We start from the raw sequence: 23121 nt of genomic DNA, 5'->3' as shown, positions 1-23121 counted from the left end.
GGTGCAGGCACAGCTCCCACATCCTCTGCTTGCGCTCTGTGGGGCTTTCTCCTAGAAAGCTGAGCTCCACTCCGTTCCCCCTGTCCTTAGCCTGGAAGTCAGCAGCTGCCTCTCCTCAAGCCAGGCAATGTGACCCTTTGTAGGTAATGCCCCACACACACACACACACAAATAGGCTCTTTGGAGGTTACTGGAGTTTCTGTTTCATAGACACTTGAAGTGTAATATAAGAAGTACCCCCACCTGGGAAAAAAGAGCCACAATCCCCTTGCATTTCCTAGCTTAATCCTAGGTCTTTTTCAAACTGAGAGCACTACTATTAGTGGGTGAAATCAATGTAGTGGACTTTGATCAGCATTACCTTATGGGATGGGATGGAATGGCATGAAAGAAAAATAGAATGCTTGGCTTTTAAAAATACTTTATTTTAATTATAAACATTTGTATAATGTGCATCAGGATGCAAGGTAAAATGAATTTCTTGTTGTGAGCCTCTGTCCAAAAGCTTGAAAAACCTCACTTTCACTAAAGTAGGATATAAACTTTAGCCAACTCACTTTTTGAATTAAGATGTTAATAAAGATATTGCAAAATAAATTTAATGCTAATAAATGTTTCTTCTTAAATGTAATTATACTTTAAGAACAGAAAAACATATATATATATATATATGTATGTGTGTGTGTGTGTATATATATATATAATTATAATTGAAATTATACTACAAGAAATGGTATGTTTTCCCAGAGTATAAAAAAAATTGCCTGAGAGTGAAGCTCAGCTGGTCCCAGCACCCAGAAGGAAGCTCCCCCGCTGCCATCCCAGGCTCCTAGGGCCAAGAAGGTGAGCCAGCCCCAGCACCCAGAAAGAAACTTCCCCGCCTCCATCCCAGGCTCCTAGGGCAGTGAAGCTCAGCCGGTCCCAGCACCCGGAAGGATGCTCCCCCGCCACCATCCCAAGCTCCTAGGGCAGAAAAGGTGAGCCGCATGGGTGCCAGAAGCACCCCCCCGCCCCGTGGAAATGAGAAGACACATAAAGAAGCCTCAAAAACAGACTTCCAGATCACCTACAGCAACCCCAAAGGGAAACGAGATGGAACACTCTGATATTCAACCACCTGGACTCTCTAAACTGGCAACAAAAGAGGATCTGGGAAAAATGAAATCAGAAATAATTACTCAGATAACAGCAAAGATTGTGCTCATGGTGCAAGACATGATTAATAAATCTAGAGAGAACACAGATAAAAAATAGAGGATCTGAGGAACATGATGGAATCCCAACATAGGAAACAAATGGAATCCAGAAAACAGATACAAACAGATTTCCAAGAGATTAAAAACTCCATCAAAAGTCTGCACAGCAGAATGAACCAATGTGAGGATAGAATTTCAGATATAGAAGATAAGATTGCAATTAATGAGGAGGAAAAGAAAAATTGCTTTAAAATTGTGAGGGAACACAAGAAATCAATCCAGCAGCTGCTAGACGATGCAAAGAAGAATAACATAAGACTGATTGGAGTCAATGAAGAAAGAGGAGAGAGTGCAGATGACATAAAAAAAACTGTTCACATAAGTGATGGCAGAAAACTTCCCAAGGAGGGGAAAAGAACTTGACATACAGATAAGTGAGGCATAGAGGACTCCAGCTAGCCTTAATCAAAAAAATCTACACATAGGCATATAATAGTTCGGATTCCAGAAATCCAACAGAAGAATAAAATTCTACAAGCAGTGAGAGAAAAGAAACAAATCACATACAAAGGAAAGCCCATCAGAGTCACAGCAGACTTCTCAATGCAAACCCTCAAGGCAAGAAGAGCTTGAAGTGATGTATTTCAAGCCCTAAAGGAAAACAGCCTCCAACCCAGATTGATGTACCCTGAAAAAGTATCTTTCAAAACTGATGGAGAAATAAGATACTTTTATGATAAAGAGCATCTCAGGAACTTCATGAATACCAAACCAGCATTCCAAAAAATTTTAGACAATACCCTAGGAAAGACAATGAGGATCACAACCCCAGGAAAAACAGCAGAATGAATCCATTGGGTGTGACAAATTAAACACAAAGGGGGAGAATCCAATGAAAAGAAAAAGTCATGACAAGTCTTTTAAAACTTTTAACTTCATCTCCCTAATGAGTGTATAATTCAATCTCATTATTGTACTGATTAGTATTACTCTGATTCTAGAATTGCACACCATTCCTTGTGCTATACTGGCTATTTATCATCTTCTTATGTCTACATTTTAATTGGGTTGTCTGTTAGTGAGCTCTAAGAATTCTTTATATATTCTGGTCATAGGTTATATGCATTGTAAATATGGTCTATTTAAGGACTACTTTTCATTTTAATGATGTCATTTAAAGTTCTAAATTTTGATGGAATCTCATTTATCAATTTTTTTCTTTTATACATCATATTTTTTGTATGCTAGGTAGTTCTTGCCTACCCTGAATTCATAAACATTTTCCCTTATAATGTCTTCTTAAAGCTTTATACTTTTAGGCTTTCATATTTAGTTCATAGATCCCTTCAAGTTATTTTCATGTATGGACAAAAAGGGTTGAGGTTATTTTTTTATATACGGATTCCAGGTGTTCTAGTGCCATTTGCTGAAAACACTATCTCTTCCTCAGCTCTTGAATTGAGTTTATATTCTATAAAATGCCAAGGTTAAATAATCTTTCAAAACTCAGTGGACCATATATGTGTGGTTCTATTTGTAGATTCTTTGTTTTATTCAAATGATCTATATGTCTTTCCTTACACCAACACTGCCTTGATTACTGTAGCTTTAGAAGAAGTCTTAAAATTGGGTGCTAAACATCTTCCAACACTGTTTTTGTTTTTGTTTTTGGCTTTTCTGGGTCCTTTGTACTCCTAAATAACTTTTAAATTTCAATATTCAATTCTTCATTTATAGCAAGTATACACAGACCTGAATTTTTATATATACCTTGTGTTTTCTAATCCTGCTAAATTCAAGTACAAGTTCTAGGGGCTCCTAGAGATTTCTTAGTATTTTGTCTGTAGATGATCATTTCATCTACATATAAAGATTTTGCTTCTGCCGTACCAATCCTATCCTAGTTGGATCATTTTATTGCCAGACTATTTTGGTTTAGACCTATGTTTCAAAGTCTAATGCACAGATGAAGAGTAGGCTTATATGCCCTTGTTCCCCACTTTAGGGAGAAAGCATTGTATCTTCTCCATTCATAGAAGGCATTCTCGCTGGAAGTATGGAGTACATGTCTTTCATCTGTTGAGAAAGTTCTGTTCTACTTCTAGTCTCCTGATAGCTTTTACCATGAACAGCTGTAGAATTTAGTCCAATACTCTTTCTTCAACTAGTGACAGGATCATATGGCTTTTTCCTTTCCTCTGTTAGAATGATGTCTTTTGGGGGTAGATCTTCCAATGCTGAACCAACACTGCTATCCCTATAATAAAACCACTTTCTACAACCTACCAGATCTGACTTCTAATAGTTTGTTTTGTTAAACAAATTTCTATCTATGTTCATACATTTTTCTTCTATTATCTTTATCCAGTTTTAGGATTAGCACAATGTTGAGTTCCTAAAATGAGGGGAGAAGTGTTCCTTCTTTTTTCTGCTTTAAATGTTTAATATAATTTATCAGTTAACATGTTTATGAGCCTGCTGTTGTCATATAGGTAGGTTTTCAAGCTAGGAATATACTTTCTTTAATAGGTGCTATTCAAATTTTATATTTCCTCCAGAGTTAGTTTCATTAATTTGTCTTCCAAGTTACTTCTTAGAAGTTGTCAAATTTATTTAAAAAAAGATTTTTGTAATATGCTTTCTATATCCTTTTAAATTCTGTAAAATCTGTGGTAATGTCTCCTAGATCTTAATAATGTAATTTAAAAAATGTATAACTGATATTGTGTAACAGGAAGAAAAGGTCTAAAAGAGCAGGGGAATTGGGAGGGGTAGGGGAAGGGAAAAAAGGGAAAGGAAAAAATATGAGAAGAGGAAAAAAATGGAAACAAAGTCTTTGCAAATAGGGAAGGGTGGAGGGGGTGAAGGGAGAGCAAGGAAAGGGGAAAAAAAATAAGAACCAAGAGACTCATGTAATGGTACAAGATCCCAATGATGAATGTAACTGTATTTTATACCTAAAATGTACCAATAAAGTTAATGGGGAAAAAAAAATTGCCCGAGACCCTGCTATATGACACAGAAATCACCGGAAGTGCCATGTAGGTCTACATCACAGGTTATATGATACATAATATCAACATAACTTAATTCATTTCTGTGGTTTTTATTCATCAAAATTTATATCCTCAAGAATGACTATAGATTCTGTTAACATTTTAAATTTTTTTTTGGTACTGGGGATTGAACTCAGAACCTTGTGCTTACAAGGCAGGCGGCGGCACCACTGAGCTAAATCCCTGTTACTAGCATTTAAAATTTTGTAAATGTTCTGTGGCCATGTAAGTTTAATAATTTTTATTACAATTTTTTGGATTTAACAAGGCTCTGAGTGAATATTGAATTGCCTCATTTTTAAGAGATAACTGAGACCTTCTCCCATAAGACATCTTGTCTGAAGAATGATAAAAAACAAAAACAGTTACTGTGTGGTAACCATGTCCCTGCTACCTAACTAAGCATTGATACATGTGACCATAATTAATTTTCACAAGAATCCTAAAAACTAAACAGTATTTTCTTCAGATTATAGATAGGGAAAATTTGACCTTGAGAAATAAAATGTTTAAAAAACAATGCAAAGAATATTGTTCTATGCTACCCAATGTATAAATGGTGGAACAAGGACACAAGCCTAACTTTGTCAAATTCCAAGCGCCACGTCTTTTTCCAATGCCATAAAAGAAGGTACTTTGTTCCAGTCACTCCCTCTGTCCATGTTCATTATTGCTTATGAGAAAAGCAACAGCTAGTTTACATGGAGAAAGTCCAAAATCCACTGAACCTTTTCCTTTTACAAGTGGTAAGAGGTGGGGTCACTTTACTGCAAAGACCATGTTTGCATACTTCGTTCTGTCAAAGACTGCAGTATGAGCCATGTCAGGATTGTTTCATACACCTAGGTAAATGGACTCTACTTTGCAGATACAAACCAGATTCTGAAGTTTAGATGTGGAGAAAAAAGTAAGAAATTCAGCTTTGGGCTTGATTACCAGCCACAAACCTTCCTGAAGAGACTTGAATGTTCAGAGTGATAGGGCCACCTTGTCAAAGAGGCTGTTTTATCCTCTTTGGATTTCCTGGGACTATGTTCTACCAGTTAGAAACCAGAAATAGTGGTGATAGTAGGGACAGCTCCAACATTCAACAAGCACATTTAACCATTATTCTGTGATCTTATAGCTGGTCAGTGTCCAGAACACTCCATATACTCCACATTTCCTAGTCTTAGTCAGTTAGATAAAAAATAATACTTTGAACAAAAGTCTCCAGTGATTTAAGATACCCCCATCTATAATTAGTCGAATCCTTTAAAAGAAAAAAAAAACTAAATATATCTTAAGTTACTCTGATTTTCTGGATGCATTACTATTTAAAATAAACCTACAGCAGTTCGAAGTGTGTGGAACCTGACAAAGCACATAACACAATCGTCTTATGTGAAAGATAAAGAAGCTTAGACTCTTGCATGAGGTGTAACTTAAAAAGTATCTCAAGGGTTTGACATTTCCATTCCTGGGTCCCTCTGACTCCATTTGAGTGGTTTGGAGTTCAGCTGTGGACAAGTTTGCATACAGTCCATTCTTTGCAGAGCTCAGCCCCTGCCTCCCAGAAACAAGGAAGGTGGTTGGGCAAAGCAAGAAGTGTAAGATGCCAACATTTAACATAAGAAATTATATCATTCACAGGCTCCATAAAGACCAAGAAGAAGAGTAAAATGATCCAGATGAATTACATTAAACAATAATTTTTTTTAGTTTCTAAAATTTTTTGCATTCTTAGCCTGCAAGAATAGAAACAGAGACTTAGAGGAGACTAAAGACAAGGTGACAACAGAAAATACAATCTGAATGACTAGAACTTTAGTCTATTTAGTCACAAGTTCAATTGTCCAAGAGTAAAATACAGGCTTGTATTTGTCAGATTCTACCGGGAGTGCCAGGGTGTTATTTGTGACCCTCTTGAGCTCCTATGGTGATGAGGAGAAATTCAGCAAAAGAGTATCAAGAGTATCTCTCCCAAATATCTTCATTATCCAAAGAAGGATAATACTCTTCTCCAGGGTATAAACTCTCTTATTAAACATAGTAGATCTAAAAAGTCCACAATTCTGTTCTGTAGTGTCATGTGTACAGTGATTTTCTAGCAAGGTAGCATTGAGACCATCTGTGCTCTCTGTGGAGAACTCTTTCAACATGCTGCCTGCATGGCTGCCCTGAATGTTTCTCTCTCGCTTTCCCCAAAATTCATGTGTGAAAAGCTTAGCTTCGGGAGGTGATGGGGTTGTGAGGTCAGGGCCATCATAAATGGGATCAGTGTCCTCATAAAAAGAGACCACGGAGAGCTCCATCTCCCCCTCTGCCATGGGAGGACACACCAAGAAAGTGACCACAGTCTCCTGGAAACATTTGGCATCAAATCTAGTTATGCCTTGATCTTGGACTTTCAGAACTTTAGAAATACATTTCTGGTTTTTAAAAGCTACTCAATATATCAGGTTTTTTAAATAGCCCAAACAGAGCAAAACACCAAGTATCTTTTGCCTGACATCACTTTCCCCAGGCTATATTCAAGAATGCATGCAAATACCTCCATGAGAGCTTCCTTCTGAAATGCCAGAAAACCCCTGGGACTCATCCCCATTTTACTAATCCTGAGAAAGAGGAAGTGACATGGCAGCTCCAAAGACAGAGCCGGGTAAAGACAATGGGTCCTCTCCTGCTGTGCTCCCTGGAACTGGTTGCCTAAATGACAGTCACACTTCATCATCCTGACATAGAGGGAAGGTACTACTCTCAGATAAACCCCTTATTTCTAGTGATAGTTGGTGTTCTAAGAACCCAATAGCGCTCTACAAAAAGTAAATAAATTCTAAACATGGTTTCTGGTTTCCATGGTTCTTACAGTAGAATCAATAAATTCAGCAAAGAGTGTTTAAATAGAAGAGGCCTCAGAATGACAGAAACAATTAGCCATCTATTTACATTTTTTAAAAGTTTATCCACTATATGGCTGACTAATGGGAAAAACTGTTTTTGTTGGGACACAAATTTAAGTGACACTGGCTGACGAGGTCAAGAGGGCTGAGTTACTATGAAGACTGGCAACAATCTCTTGTGTCCTCAAATACAGAACCTGAGTGTTCTACTTCATCACCTCCCTTTTCTACAGAAATTAACTTAAATTTAAGTGAGTTTGGGCCTGATCTAAAAGATGTTTAGTCCAATTCTGACAGTTCGAGAAGCATTTGAAAAGTAATAAATATTATTACAAATTTGTGGGTGAGTTTTTTGTCTTCCTGTTTGGTCTTTCTGGATGGTCTAGTTCAGTCAGATGCTGATACAGAGGGAAACAAAGACAGCATTGGTTTCTGTGCGCCAGAGCTAAGCAAACTCACCTGCTGTACCTTCAGTTACCTGCTGTATTCACTTTCTATGAAAGGGCCCACAACTACTGACTTATGCAATTTAGCAGGTGTCTAGTGAGTTAGGAATATCCCAATACTTCAGAAGTGTTCAAAAACAGGACACAAGGCTAAAGCATTAAAGCAGACCCCATATCTCTCTGTGGCTGAAGAAGGCTATTAAAAAAAGGCTCCATCTGGCTGTGGTAGGCAGGTGCTGGGAGACAAGACCCACACAGACTCCTGAACACATGCTTCACACACTCTCACTGAAGCTCTGCACGTTTCATCTGCCTTGGTTCCCCCCACCGTTGTCATTTCCTGTCATTAATGATCAGATGCTTCCTTGATCTACACACTAAGCAGTTACATGAGGGGATCCGACAAACACAGCAGGCTCAGTTCTTTAGTTTCAAGTGCTTTTCTTGTAATGCATGCATGAGGTTTCCCTGAACTTTCCTTCAATAGACCTTGTTAAAAGAAACAAAAGATGCACTGTGGCCTGTATCATTGAACTAGATAACAACAATACCGTTTGGGGGGTTTATATAAATCTGTTATTTAGTAGGCTTTTTCAGAAGAATCATAAATGTAGAGGCAAGACACAAGTGCTCACTCTAGAACTGAATAGAATAATTAGGAAAAATAAAGTATAAATTGGTAACAAATTACAAATAAACACAGTTAAAACCTCAAATCACCTGACTAAATATGACTTTCAACATGAAATAATTAGAGTGTTTTACTTAAATGATGGAATGCATTGAAATGGAAGCAGCTTTAGTTGTATCTTTAAAGATACTGTTTATTTTTTGTCTATACTCCTAGTCCCTACCCCCCTGACATACTTGTTATTCTCACTCTTGAGCAAATGAATGAGACCATACAGCCAAATGTTATACTTCTTTTAAAAACTGCAGCTTTCAATTAAAAACTGTCTTACACTCAATGGACTTAGGTCTAAAAACTACTAAAGATTTGTCCCTTCTTGCTTTACATGAACCAAAATTTAACTCGTCTGAACACTAATTAATTTTAGCTACTGAATAAATGCATTGGCTTACTGGTGGAATTAAGGAACATCTAAGTCTATTGTTTCTTGTGTGCGATACATAGGTATTTCAGGTACACATTAAAATCTTTATATCAATACTCCTCGACATTTAGTTGTTATTTCCATTTTATGTTGAGTGAATGAGCTCAAAGAGATAAGTTGTTCATTATTGCAAATCTTGTTAGTAATAGGACCAAAATCTGGCAGCCATGATTGGTTCTTTCCATCCCAGTGTTAGGAAAGGGAAAGAAGGCTGAGAGGAAGCAGGTCCAGAGGCTCAGGTGAGCTCCCTGCTGAGCAGTCCTGTCAAGAGGCCAAGAACCAGGGCTTGTTCAGCCTCAAGCTCTGAGCTTGGTGTGCCTCTGATACCCATCCTCAGGACCCTGGATGTGAGTTCTGTTTTTCCTTCAACTTCTTTTTCTGAAAAGTGGCAGAAAGCCTATTCAGCATCATGCCCCCCTAAATACTTCAAGCAGTCCTCCCTCCTGCTTTTGTTCCACGCAAACCTCGGGAATAATTTCTGTACTACATCATCAATGGCCTCAAGCAGCTGGATAACATTCACAGCCCATACATTTCTTCATTTTATTTGTGAAACTTGTTCCTGAAGATAAAGAATGAGCACCAGTCACCACTAAAAAATATTTTTACCAAAGTGATGTGGGAAAGAAATATTAAAAATGCATGCAATTTTTATGATTTAGGTAAATTCACCATAAATGTAATAGCCAATTAGTAAGTACTTTATATCACGATTGTTTAAATTTTCATAAAACAAAAATATACTGTGCAATAATTATCATACATAATTATGCCTGAAAGACTAAATTCCCTTTCTCAACTGCAGGCAGTTGGGAAAATGGGAAGATGACATATTCCAAACGTGCTAAAATTAGACTGTCATGACAGTTGTACAACCCTATGAATATAGTAAATAAAAGAATGTGGTAAAAAAGATTAAATTTTGCAGATGTAATTAAGGCCCCTTAGCAATTAATTGTCTTTGAGTTGATCAAAAAATGATACTGGGTGGGCCTGCCAGGCTAGCAGGTGAGCTCTTTAAAGGAAGGTCCTGCCTTCCTTTCTCTGAGCAGGCTTAAAGCTACTGGCTTTGAAGCAGCCATGCTGGAAAACCTCCATGGAGGGGAGTGGCATTTAGCACCTAAGGACCTCACTCCTACAACCACAAGGAACTGAATTTTGTCAATGGCTGGGAAGAAAATCCAAACATCCAGATAAAAAATGCAACCTAGCAAACACATGGACCGCAGCCTCATGAGACACTCCACAGGCAACCCAGTTAAGTCATCCTAGGCTCCTGATCTATAGACACCATGGATAATAAAAAATGGGTGTGACTTTAATCTTACAGATTTGGGGTAATTGTTACACAAAATGGAAAATTAATCCAGTGGGTACTAGTAAATTGCTGATTCCAGGGTCCACAATTTGCAGTAAAGAGAGTCCTCAGGTTGGAAAATGCCAGCTGTGCATGCTGTCAGGTGCATATCAAATGAGATCCAGCTTGTGGAATAAATACTTCCCTGCCTTCAGAGTTTCTCAAGTCTTACATCTCAGTTGTGGGGATCAAAAAGTGACATCATGTTTGCTCATTTTACCTCTCAGAAGTCCTGTAAATTCACTAAAATTCTCAGACTTAAAGGTTCTCAGTTACAACTCCTGAAACGAGTGGTCATTAAGATTTTATGAACAGGTGGTGGACTGGGGGTGGGAAAGCTATAGACAATGTCAGGAGCAAGCATTCTGCCACTCATGGGGATACAAACCTCTCTCTCCACCCTTACCCCTAATCCCAACCCAATTCTCTCAAAATACACACAACTCCAAAGAAAACCAGCACACACACACCCCACTTTTCTCTTTCCCACACAGCTCATACTCTGCTGCTTCTGAGTTTTAAATAAGAATCAATCAGAAAAAATAAACAGGACTTCACATTCCAGAGTTCAGTATTCATCATAGAGAAGTGATCAGGAAATGTTTGGAAATAGAATCACTTTTTACTAACATATGACTGTATTAGTCAACTTTCCATTCCCGTGAAGATACCTGACATGAGCCACTCAGAGGAGGAAAGACTGTGTTGCCTTGGAGCTTCAGAGGTTTCAGGCCAGGGTCAGCTGGTGCTGTTGCTTCTGGGCTGGTACTGAGGCAGAGCTTCATGCTGAAGAGTGAAGCAGAGTAGCTCACATCGTGGTGGCTGGGAAGGAGAGAGAGGCTGAGCATTGTGCTCTTGGGCTTCCTTTTTCTCTTTTTTTTCATCCGGGCCCCAGTTTATTGGATGGTGCCACCCACATGCATGGAGGGTCTCTCCCACCACTTAGCTGTCCCAGATGTCAGCTGTCTCTGGAAACATCCTCATCGTTTCCCAGAAGAGTGCTGTACGAGCCACTATGTGCCTCTTGGTCCAGTCACACTGACAATCAGAGTAACCATCACAGTGACTCAAGCATGCTCTGTGTTCTGAGTTTTACAGCTATGATGAAGATATCAAGTAGACTCCAGCCCCTAATTGTGTTGGAGCATAATTGAATGAGATCTCAATCTAAGGATCCCCCAAATCAGAACACTTTGGGATGCATCTTAGTTTGTCTCTCACTAGTCACACAATTTAAAGAAAAGCAATTCATGACCCTAATACTCTACACAATTGAGGCACTAGTACCTACCCCACACTATTGCTATGAAGATTAAATGAGGTAAGGAGAAAGTACCATAGCAAAGGACAGAATCTGAGGTGTGTGCCTGCTCCTTGCATGCATTAGCCAACCTGTTTCTGTACATGTAGCTCTTCAGGATTAGAATTTTGGATTTCATATGTGACATGTACTATTTTCTAATGAAAATAATTACATTTGGATTTGGCTCCTTATTGGTGAATCTATTCACTTTAATGAGCTCTGTGTTTAAAGCATCAAACTACCACTAATTAAATGTCCAACACTATAAGGTAACATTTTGAAGTTTCTTCTTCTTTATGTTTTAATGTTGGCAGTAAATCTTGATAGCTCTCAGATGAACTGATCTATGAGACACAACAGTATAGCTAGGCAAAAATAAGAAAAAGATTTCCAGAGACCGATTTTGTATCCTGTCTTATTAAGTAGAAACTCCATAAAGTACTATCCGTAAGTTTAGTTCTATTTAAGTATGCCTGAGGGCAGGGTCTTGCTCCTCTACATCAAATATGTGTGAATAATCATTAATATTTTTAGAGCACTTTGGGTTTTACAAAGTGTAGCGAACTTGCAAAAGTCCTGTATGAGAAAAGGACTCAACTTTCTTGCATGCCTACTATAAGACAGTCACCTTTCTGGGCAACTTTTATGCATTTTCTCACCTAATCCTTTACTTGGTCTTAAAGGAACTTTCTACTATTACAAGTTTCCAGTGAGTAAATTAACACAGGTAAAAGTTAAACACATTCCTATGGGTTTCACAGGTATTAAGTAGTTGGTCAGAAACTTTAATTTAAGACTTGTGATTTCAAACTCTGGCCTCTGTTTGCTGGGGAAAATGGCTCGATTTGCTTGCTAGCCTTAGATTCTTCATCTTCTATGAGCAAAATAAGATGATGTGCTTTCAAGAAACATACTTTGTAACTCTTGCCATATTACCATGAATTTGATAAAATTGCCTATTTTTATCCTGTTTGTAAAGAAGCACAAGGTGCTTCTTTGGAACCACATTGGGAACCACATTGTTCAGAAAAGACAAAGGTAACAGGCATAAGGAGTTCCTCATGGGTTTTCTAGGACATTGGTCTCAATATGTATTTACACTTGCCATTCTAGAAAGCAAATAAGAAAGAAAAACACTTAGGCCTTTCTAGAGGAGAATGAAGGAGATAATTATATTTTGTAGCATTTTTTAGCAAAACACTCTCCCCATAAGCATTTAGTAAACTGTTAAAATGTTCCGATCCTGGTCTGGTTTCTGGACCTAGCAAGCTAAATAAAGTCTAAATGATGGTCTTTGCCAAAAGGGAATTTTGAACAAAGAAAGAGAGAAAGGGAGAGGGCAGGGGGACTCCAACTAACTGTAAAGCAATATAATAAATAAGATCCTGGAAACAGAGGACATGGTAATACTTTTACATAAAAAAATTATATTGGGGTTTTGAAGTATGAAAGGAATTCCAGCCCAGGGAGAGTATACCAAATCTAGGAATAGGCAAACCAAAGGGTCAGAGTCCTGAAAAATTTTCTCAGGCTCAACGAATAAGGGCATTAGAGTTCAGCATACCACCAGAAGGAGCAAAGTGTACAAAGCCCACCAACCAAGTAATCTAGATCAAGGAAGCCTTTGGAGTCACATCAAAATTTAGCCTGGTAGACAGCTGGAAGGATTTAAAAGACAGGGATGTATCCCCAACTCTGTATATTTTGATGATGCTATGATGACTATGTAAAAATAAACTAAAGAGAAGCAAATCTAGAGATTGTAAAGATGCACATTTATCTAAATGCCAAATGTAAGAAGTATGGTACTAAGAGGACAGGAATGATCAGGAAAGAGATTTTTGCTTCCTGTGTGGAAGGAGGTAGAAAAGGGGATTTAGGGTGAATCAGACATTTCTCTGGATTGCAAAACTGGGTGCAGTATCATGATTAACCAGAACATGAACAGGAAATTGGAAAGTTTGCTCTACTCTGAGACATGAGTCAAAGGTCCAGTACAGTGCAGTTCTTGACCTTTAGCCTTCTTTTGTTAAAAGGAATACGCAAAGAAAATATGAATAAAATAGAGAACGAGCCATGAGCAGTTCAGTATAAGGAATAATGTTTTTTAAATAATAAGATAATATTAGGAAAGAGGACAGCTGAGTGAAAAGGACAGGAGTCAGATTTGAGTTCTATTAACAGTTCTACTTACTGGTTTCTGTGTGATGTTGAGCAAATACACATTTTGGTAGTTCTTGCTGCATGGTCAGGTTACCGATGCTGGCTCCTTGTAGGCAGAATATTGAAAAGACATAACAGTTGGCATGTCAGAAATTCTACCAATCTTATCCAATGTTGGTCACTCCAGTGATACCAGTGTGCATCCATAGAATTTCAATTCTCCCTCTCCCCAATAGACTGAGATCCCTGGTCTTTTGTCTGATTCATGTGTGCATCTCGAGAGCCCAGCACATAAGCCCCCATCAGCTTTCCTGAGTAAAAAGAGAAGTGGTTTTCTGTGGCATGGACACTCACCTTTCACTCTGTCTTCTTTGCTAAGACATTGCAGGAGTCAGTTATTTCTGAAAGTGCTAGAGAATTATCCAGTGCTCTCCTGAGAAGGATTACTATTCTGGCAAGGATGAGTCTAAATTAGCACATTAGCCTCTCTCTCTTGCTTCTACCCTCTTCAGACTCATGATGCTTTCTCAGAGTAGACCATAGAGTAAATGCTGGCTGCAAAAACCCAGGAGAAACAAAATATAACAAGCACTCGGGTTGCTATAGAAGGAATCTATTGTATACAAGGAATCTTTCCCTCTTGTGTGATAACTTTAAAACATCAAATTTTTAGCTGAGTATCTATTTTAGAGGAGCTGCAGCCTGTATTTTTGGTGGTTTGGTGTTATTTGTTCGTTTGGTTGATTGGTTGTTGGTTTTGTGCTATTTGTTTAACAGCTGCTAGCTATTGAGGCTATCAGTATTGAGCTGTCAGTGTTTTAAGTCAACTAGACCCAGATCAGGGTACTTGACTGGTGAAAAGATCATCACAAGATTCTAGTAATGATACCAACTGCCTGTGCTCTGTCTTTCCAGCCTACCACTTGAGTGAAAATTTGGAGAGAGTTCATCTTCCTAGCAATGCAGGTATAAAGAGAATGAGAGCAATTTTCATATCCCAAATGCTTGCCTTATTTTCATAAGATTCATAAGGTGCTAGAACTGTCCAGAAACCTGGATAGGATCATATCAAGACCTTTTCTGATCAATTGGTAGTGGTTCTGGGAAGGATCCCATGGAATAAGATTAATATTAATTAATGATACCTGCCAAGAAGATGGTGAAAGAGAGCAGAACTTGCTTCAGTTCTTCACTAGTCCTTCCCAAGAAACTAAAGGATGGTTAAGTTTAGGTCCCAAGACAGAAGTGGGGTGCATGAACACAGGACAGGCATGAGCACATGTGAGACCCACACTCGCAACTCTTGATTCCTAGGCCAACACTCCTCCCGTGATACTCACCTTTAGCCAATAAAGTAGTGACTCTGTTTTCCTCAATAAAATTTGGTAGAGGTTTGCAAGTAATATTTGAGATGTATAATGTGTTCTTCCTCGCCTACACTGGAAGACAATGTCGCATTATAAAACCCACTGCTGGCGCCGGGTCCCTGGTGCAGACATGTCCACTCATTGGTGTGTGTCTTCACCCTGTACCTTCCTCTGTATCACAGCTGCCCCACCAGCTCTGTCTGTACCTCTGCCTACCCTTCAAGCTCTTCTTATAGAGCTTTATTTAGAAAGACTGACCCAGGTGCTGGTGCCCAAACAGCAGCTTCATTCACAAACAAGCACTTAGTCGAGACTCCAGGAGAGCTAAGTCACCTTGGGATTGCTTTCAGCCTTTCATGCCTTCACGAGTGTAATTCTCCATTAACGTAGAAAATATGTTTAGTGGAGTCACTACATCTGGTGGTGACTATTCTCTAGGTACTTAGATTACAAGATGCATATGAGACAATCCCTGATATGATCTCAAACTCCTTACTGTGGGAGTGTGAGAAGAAGCGGGGAAGATGAAACAGTGTGGCACCTTTTGAGAACAACAAACGACCTGGGAGTTTGAGAAGTGGTTGACTTGAGTCTGGAGAGCCAGGAAGGCAGTGACAAAAGCCATGTTCTCTGGTGGTGTGGTTGGATTCCAGCTGAAGATAATGAATGAACTTTTATCCCTCTGGTAGCACTGTACAGCCAGGAGCCAGAGAGACCAACCAGCTGCCTATTGCAACAGTCTTATGAGAGGTGATGGGCATCAGTCTGGGGCAGAGGTGGGTACAGAACAAGGGACAGATGTATTTAGTAAGGAAAATCATTTCCTCCAATTTTCATTCTGCAGGTGAGGAAATATCCAAGGACTATGCCCAAAGACCTACATCTGGGAAGCACTCATATGGGTTTGTTCTACTTTGTGTTCAATCATAGGTAATGATCACCTATATCACATGGATCACAGAGACACTGAAAGAGCTAAGTACTTGTTGGTTCTTATGCCAGACAATAGTGAATCCATGAGTCACCTGAATCAAGGATCTTATTTCATTCATTGATCTCTCTTGTGATTTCCTTTCCCCTGCCTTGGCCCAGGCCTATGGCTCAGGCTGGACCACACAGTAAATGTGCAATAAGTTCTTCTTTACCCCAATCACAATTGACTTCAAGGGGACCCTTTCCATCAGTCTTTGTTCTTGGACCTATGGATGCTGGAGGAAGTGGTCCTTGACCACAAGTTTGTTGACAGCAGCTGGAGAAAGTGTGCGCTGGGCTACGCCACCACAAAGCCGAATGCCTGTTCCTGACGCCGCTTTGGCATGGAATATCATGCAGGATTATCCTGACAAACTACCCTGGAGAGAGCTTCCACTCCTGTCATGTGCTTTCAGCCTAGCAAGAGCCCTTCTTGACATCCTTGCGTGTAACTCTTTAAAGTTCCAGCACTCTCATATTTCTAGTGCTTTACACTCTTAGCTTTTGCTCACAATGTTTTGTTGTCCTGCAGAGGCAATAGAATGCTGAAGGCCATCAGGAAAGGCATCCTCCTTCTCATTTCCTGGGGTGATGGGGAAGCTAAAGCTCGCAGGCATTGAGGCCTGACCTCAAGATAACTGTTGAAATACTTACAATTGCTACCAATACTCTGGACCTGTCCAGAAACACTGAGAACACCCATGGTTCCACCTCCAAGAGTGAGTCCTTTGAAAAACTGTCATGGACACACTGTTCAACAAGGCATCCTCTAATTTCTTTTTCAGGGTAAAAATTATTTTAAAAATCCAACTGCCCATCCAGTGGAGGAGTAGATAAAAGTGTGCTATATTAATCTGATGGAACACTATTCAGCAGATATAGATAAATGGCTGATGGATTAATTGATGATAAATAGATAGATGATAGACAATAGATGGATAGATAGATGATACATACATACGGACAGTATTCACAAAACATAGGGCTGAAAATTAAAGCAAATATCAGAACAGTCATGGGCTATAATAAAATTCCATAGCTTAAAACAAAGCTGTATTATATACCAAGAGTTGGTGAGCTTTTTTTTTTAATAAAGGACAAATAATAAATGTTAGGCTTTGTGGGCCACATATGTTCTCTATCACATATTATTTTTGTTTATTTCTTTTACAACTCTTTAAAAACCATTCTTGGTTTGCAGTCCTTACTAGAATAGACTATAGACTGGATTTGACCTACAGGCCATAGCTTGGTCATTCCTAACATGTAGAATTGTTATACGTATTTGTACATGAAAACATAAGGAAAGGTGGAATACATAAACAAAAATTCATAGTAGTACTTACCTTCCAAAGAGGAATGAGATGTAGAACAAAAGGTCAGACTTGCTTGGAGTGTTTTCTGTCTTGCGTTAAAGATCTGAAGCAAATACTTTAAAATAAATTGCCAATAGTTCAGTTTTAGATACTGGACAAAGATATTTTGTTTTTAATTGTACTTCAGAATTTATAATTTTTTAAAAACATAGTACTCCACATAAAAGAATACATAAGAAAAAATCATCCAAAGTTTTCAGAGAAGAGGTCTTTGACTTCTTTTGTTAGGTTGATTCCTAGGTATTTCAGTTTTTTGGATGCTATTGTGAAAGGAATTGTTTGCCTTATTTCTCTCTCAGTGAGTCTGTTGTTAGTGTAGAGGAAAGCTTTTGATTTTTGTGTATTGACCTTGTATCCAGCTATTTTACTGAATTTGGTTATTAAGTCTAGAAGACTTTTGGTGGAGTTCTTGGGGTCTTCTACATAGAATATCATGTCATCTGCAAATAATGACAATTTGACTTCTTCATTTCCTATCTTTATTCCTTTTATTTCTTTCTCTTGTCTAATTGCTGTGGCTAATGTTTCCAAAACTATATTGAACAGGAGTTATTCAATGCTAGAGCTACTATTTTTCTTGGACTGAAAATGTTATTCAGAAAACTTCCTCATATTGTGTAGCATGCAGCGAATATTCACAGAACACCTGCTCTTAATCAGAGCTCTGGCTGGTGCTGTGAGTGGTATCCACAGCAGGCAGAGGTCCAGACATGGACCTAGCCTTCCAGAGGCTTAACAGTGGGAAACAGAGAGGACTCAAACACAAGCAGCGCCACATACCGGGGAGCAGCAGTCGCCAATGAGATGCTTGGGCTGTGTACAATGGACACTCGATGTTGCATCCTGAGAAGCCCAGACTTCCACTCCCAGGATGTTGGCCCTAGTACCCGAAGACATGGAAGGTCACTGATGATGTAAGCAGGAACAGGGCATGGCCAGGGAGGTCACTTGCTTTTAAGCAGAATATTCTTTAAACCGTATGCTTGCAAGTAAACAAGAAGGGAGATCAGAAACAGAGCAGCCAGCCATGAAGAGCTTCGGAGACAAGTGGAGTCCTGGCTGCTTAGGGAGACAGCAGGATTCCCTGAACACTCATCCCCAAGGCTCCTGCCAGCTGACACAGGTGAGTGGGGGACCCGAGCCACCTAGAGAACAGCACCCAGGGAGCAGGAACGCACACAGAATGACAGTCCCTGCACAGCCTCTGGGCCCTGGCCTGCCTGAAGGCACCATCAAAGCCAGCTTATGACTATGAAAGAAAACTTCATCCTTCCAGGAACACTCTCAGGGGTCCAGGAAGCACAGCAACAGCCAGCAGCTCACTGGACAACGCCACAGTGCATCCAGAGTTCATCAGAGCAGCCCCTGGCAATGGTTCTGACTCCACGCTTCAGCCAAGATGACTTTGTTCTGAGGCTGATGTGGCTTGCACAGGGTCCTGCCACGCACCCCACTCGCTTTCTTCTGCAGATTATGTGTTTGTCTTCACCGTTGGTTTTGTTTTCATTTTGTTCTACCTTTCCTTGTCCCATTTAGAGGTTCCACGTAGCCTCTGTCAGTTGCTCTGATTCTTTCAGCCAAGTCACAAAGCCACAGATGGAAGGGAGACATATAGAAAATTGCCTAAAGGAAGCAACTACTCCACAGTAATGCTCACACCCTGGGGCTGCTGGCAGGAGATAGAAAACACTTCATAAACTGCAAAGGTAATATTCTAATTATTAAACTGGCATCAAGGCAAACTATAGCATCCCTAAACACCAAGATGTAACCACGAAAAATCAACATGTAATGAATGAAATCTGCCTCAAAGTCCACAGTCAACTAAGGGCAAAATCGAAAGGAACTCTGCCTTGATAATTTAGTTCTTGTAACTACAAGAAAATATAGTGAAAAGCAAAGTGAATGTATCTTTGAAAGGAAAGAAAGATTTCCAAAAAACTAATCACAGATGTTCCATTCTACCCAGCTAATTCTCCTACTAGGTATCTTCCCGAAAGAGTTAAAGATCCTATTACAGAGATTCATCCCTACCCGTGTCAATAGCAGCAGCACAACTGACAACAGCTAAATCTTGGAAGCAGCCTATGTGTCCATCAACAGATGAATGGATAAAGAAAATGTGGTATCGGGCCGGGGATTTAGCTCAGTGTTTTCGCCGCCTGCTGCACAAGCACAAGAACCTGAGTTCGATCCCCAGTATCAAAAAAAAAAAGAAAAGAAAAGAAAAGAAAAAGAAAATGTGGTATCTATACACAGTGGAGTACTACTCTGCCATAAAGAAAGATAAATTTGAGTCATTTGTGGGAAAATGGATGCACCTTGAAGACAAAACGTTAAGTGAAATAAATCAGACACATAAGCTTCAATATGAGAAATCCAAAGTATAAATAAAGAGCAAAATAAAAGAGCGACAATAAGAACTAGGGATTTAGATCCACTGCAAATGGGAAAGGGACCAAGACAAGGTGGGGTGGAGGAAGGGTGGGAAGGGAAGCAGACATAAAAAAGAATTAGTGTGGGTCATGTACACGTACCAAATCCTACAATAAAAGTTGTCATTGTGTATCGTAAGCATGGAGTGATAAATAATAAAAAGATTGCTCAAATAAGAAGGGTCTCAGGTACAGAGGATCTGGGAAGAGGAAAGACAGTGAGTACTGCCTACTCTGGCAAGGTGGGATCAAGCGTGTGATTTGGGTCACATTAGGATAGTTGGGTCCACAGGCTGAAGGCAAGGCCAGAAAGGTTGGTGAAAATTGTAGTGCAGAAACAGTCCCATCAAGAACCAAGGGTAAGGTGGAAAATGTTAAGATTAATTCAAAGACAAATTGCAAGCAAAATATTAATTAACTAAATCGGAAGTAAAAAACGTACAGGTCTAAAGTCAGGCAGACTGAATAAGGAGATGACAAAAGCAATTCAGTGCTGTCCATTCCCAATTGTCCTTGTGCCATGAGGACAATGTAAATACAAGGTCACATGTCCCAATAGAAACAGTTGTCAGTTTCCAGCTCATCCAAAGGAAAGACATTTTGAACAAAAGGTTAAATATCCAGCCTCCTTAACATGTACCTCCCCACTTTAAGGAGCTATAGCCAACATATGCACCTTTATACCATGAGCCATTAAGAGAACCCAAATGCATTAAGAGAATCCTAGATTTGTCTGTCTCTCCATTTTTGGCAAAAAACATGTCCACTAAAGTACTCAAGAATCTTATCCTGCTACACTGTTGCTTCCTTTTCATTTTGAACAAATAAATGTGCATCTTTATTTCTGCACAGCTTAATACAAGTACACCTTATGAATAAGACAAATTTCTAAGCATTGGATGCTAGAAAAGGTAAACAGGCAACACGGTGGTGCAGCCACCTTAAAGGTCAGGGTCCTGGGGCAATGGTCCTGTCCACATCTCACAAGAAAGCAAGCGGGACAAGATCTGCCTTCCAGGGGAGGTATAGAGTGGTAGGTCAGCGCTTATTCAAGCTTCATGGAACAATTCCAACTAAAATCGAAGACCACTGAGCTCCAAATTGACATATTAATGTTTCACTCTGAGACCTAGAGATGCTACCAGAAAGGATTAAACCAAGAAATATATGAGTTCAAGGAGAATACCTATGTCTCCTACAGGAAATTATATATATATAATATACAATAATGTATGTTATAGATAATAAATATGATAAGTGTATAGTTTCCATATGAATATGTGCATAGGAAAACTATTCATTTGTCTTATAAACAAACCCTGGTACTGTTTGGGGAGCCACAGAGACCATGGGTTAAAAACAAATGCAGGTAAGAATTCTCGCATTTATTATAACATCTTTAAAGTGAAAATGGCACCATAACTTGTATCTAGTTCTTTTCACTATTCAGGCAGTTGAGATGAAGCACGGGTCTGGGAGTGAAGGGTTTTAAAGTTACGCATATCACCAGTCAGCTGAGGCCGCAACTGAATAATCCCATGCTATTTCCTTGAGACCTTTCCGTGCCATAGTCTTTTCTAATGCTAGACTTGCTAATAATACTGTATTTCTTTACTGAGTGATCCATAAGGATTTTACAATATTATAGGGATTTAAAATGTTCCCATTTTCAATGACTAAATTACAAGGTCACCTGTTAATTTGATCTCCAAACTCCCAAACACAAGCAAAATCTCAAAAACATCATTGGCTGCCTGGGTAGCCATGGCTCAGACTGGCAGGTCCCATTAAATATAATGAAATCTTTATGTAAATTTTGACATAATATAATGTAGCCAAACTCTTCTTTCCATTCCATGACACTAGCCAATATGTCTTACAGTGATTACAATATTAAATCTGCTAGCTAATTGGGAATAATTAGTCAACTTGTATATTTATGAATGTTTCCAGTTTCTTAATTGCAGGCTTGTGGAGTCCTGGGTAATATTTATGCCTGTCAACTGGTTGAAGAATACCAGAATACTGGATTACAAAGCAGTGATATTAAAGATTGGATAATAATAATCCTTCATGTCCTGATAGCATGCCAATGCATAATACAGCCTTTCCTTCTACATTAGCTTATTTGATTACTACCATATCTCATGGGACAAACAGATATTGGGATTTTTTAAACTTGGCATGAGTACCTGGCATGTGGTATGCCTGCAAGAAATGTTGACAGAAAAAAATGAAGTTAATGAACATTAAGTACTTGATAAGTGTTGGAAAAAAATGAATGCATGGAAGGATGAATGAATGGATGGATACAGTTTACTCAAGAGAAAGGGGCTCTACATTTTGATCTGCTAGGACATCTTATATGTCCAACTTGATTACTATCTTTAACAGGAATTGGTTGAATTTTACAGCATATATATGTATATATACACATATATATGTCCAACATAGCTCCTTTTTCTCAATAAACTGGTAATGTCAATGTTAGTGAATTTGTATGCCCATTTCCAAAATTAAAAAATATAATAATATCCATAGAAAACTGTCAGCTGGAATACTCCACTCATCCCTTTTCTAACACTTCTGCAAACACTGAAAATGCACAGCATGCACTTTTACCCAAATCACATGATTAATCTTTAACATAAAACACAATAGTAAAACAATGACTGATATGTGAAGCTGGCAAAATTAATTTTCTCCATTGTGCTAATAATTTTCTACAAGTTCTTGCTGTACAACCGTGGCTGAATGATCCTATTTACCTGAAATCCATCACTTTGCTGGCTGTCTGCCAGATGTCTCAATCGCTTTCTGACTGTCTTCTTACAGTGACACTGGCCTAGGAACAGGAGCTTCCTTCTCCATTCTTTAGCTGTCACGGCAGAATTTAGTTTTTCTTTTCCCTGGAGGTTTACTGCTCTAGCCCTTTTCTGTCAAGTAGATGGTTTATTTTGTGACAGATTTTATCATGGAAGAATCCAGATCGCTTTCCCTCTAAGGCAATGGCTCTCACAACTGTTTTGACTTTACAAACCCCAAAGAGCTTTTTAAGTTAGCAGTGCCTGGGATCTGTACCCCAGGACTCTAATTCAGTTGATCCTGAGTGTGGCCTGAGATCCTATTAAACACAGATAGGTCATTCTCTGGGTAATAGGTAACAATGGGTAGCCAGGGTTAAGAACCACTGCTATAGCATAGAACATTCTACAATGCACATGATACAGAGCACTTGCTCAAAATCGTGACACTGATGAACGTTGTGCTAGAAAGGATGAACTTCTGTGTTGCTTCACATTTTTGCCAGCATTAGTATTATCAGATGTCTTAATTTTGCCTGGGGAGTGGGTTCAAAGTCTCATTTTCCTTACTAATATTAAATATCTTTTTATGTATGTATTAGCCATTCACATTCCTCTTCTTTGACTCAATGAGCTATACTTCCTTTTT

At 39.0% G+C, this 23121-nt stretch overlaps 1 long non-coding RNA gene across 4 annotated transcripts in view; it reads right to left on the bottom strand.

The window, feature by feature from the left end:
• LOC110347684 (uncharacterized) overlaps positions 1–23121 on the bottom strand; it is a 174641-nt gene that overhangs the window by 53309 nt on the left and 98211 nt on the right. For 3 of the 4 annotated variants that reach the window (XR_015441398.1, XR_015441399.1, XR_015441400.1), the window contains exons 2-5: positions 18014–18113; positions 17204–17288; positions 13550–13624; positions 10724–10874 (exon numbers count right to left, since the gene is read on the bottom strand). This is a non-coding gene — a long non-coding RNA (uncharacterized LOC110347684). The remainder of the gene's footprint in view (positions 1–10723; positions 10875–13549; positions 13625–17203; positions 17289–18013; positions 18114–23121) is intronic. The other variant, XR_002392407.2, reaches the window with a different exon arrangement.

The sequence above is a fragment of the Heterocephalus glaber genome, unplaced genomic scaffold (assembly GCF_053883595.1).
Source record: "Heterocephalus glaber isolate CG9 unplaced genomic scaffold, H.glaber_assembly_v1.0 deba00000281, whole genome shotgun sequence".
In the NCBI taxonomy this organism is placed as follows: Eukaryota; Metazoa; Chordata; class Mammalia; order Rodentia; family Bathyergidae; genus Heterocephalus; species Heterocephalus glaber.
Note: the sequence above shows the minus strand (reverse complement) of the source record. Positions and strands in the feature narration are given on the sequence as shown.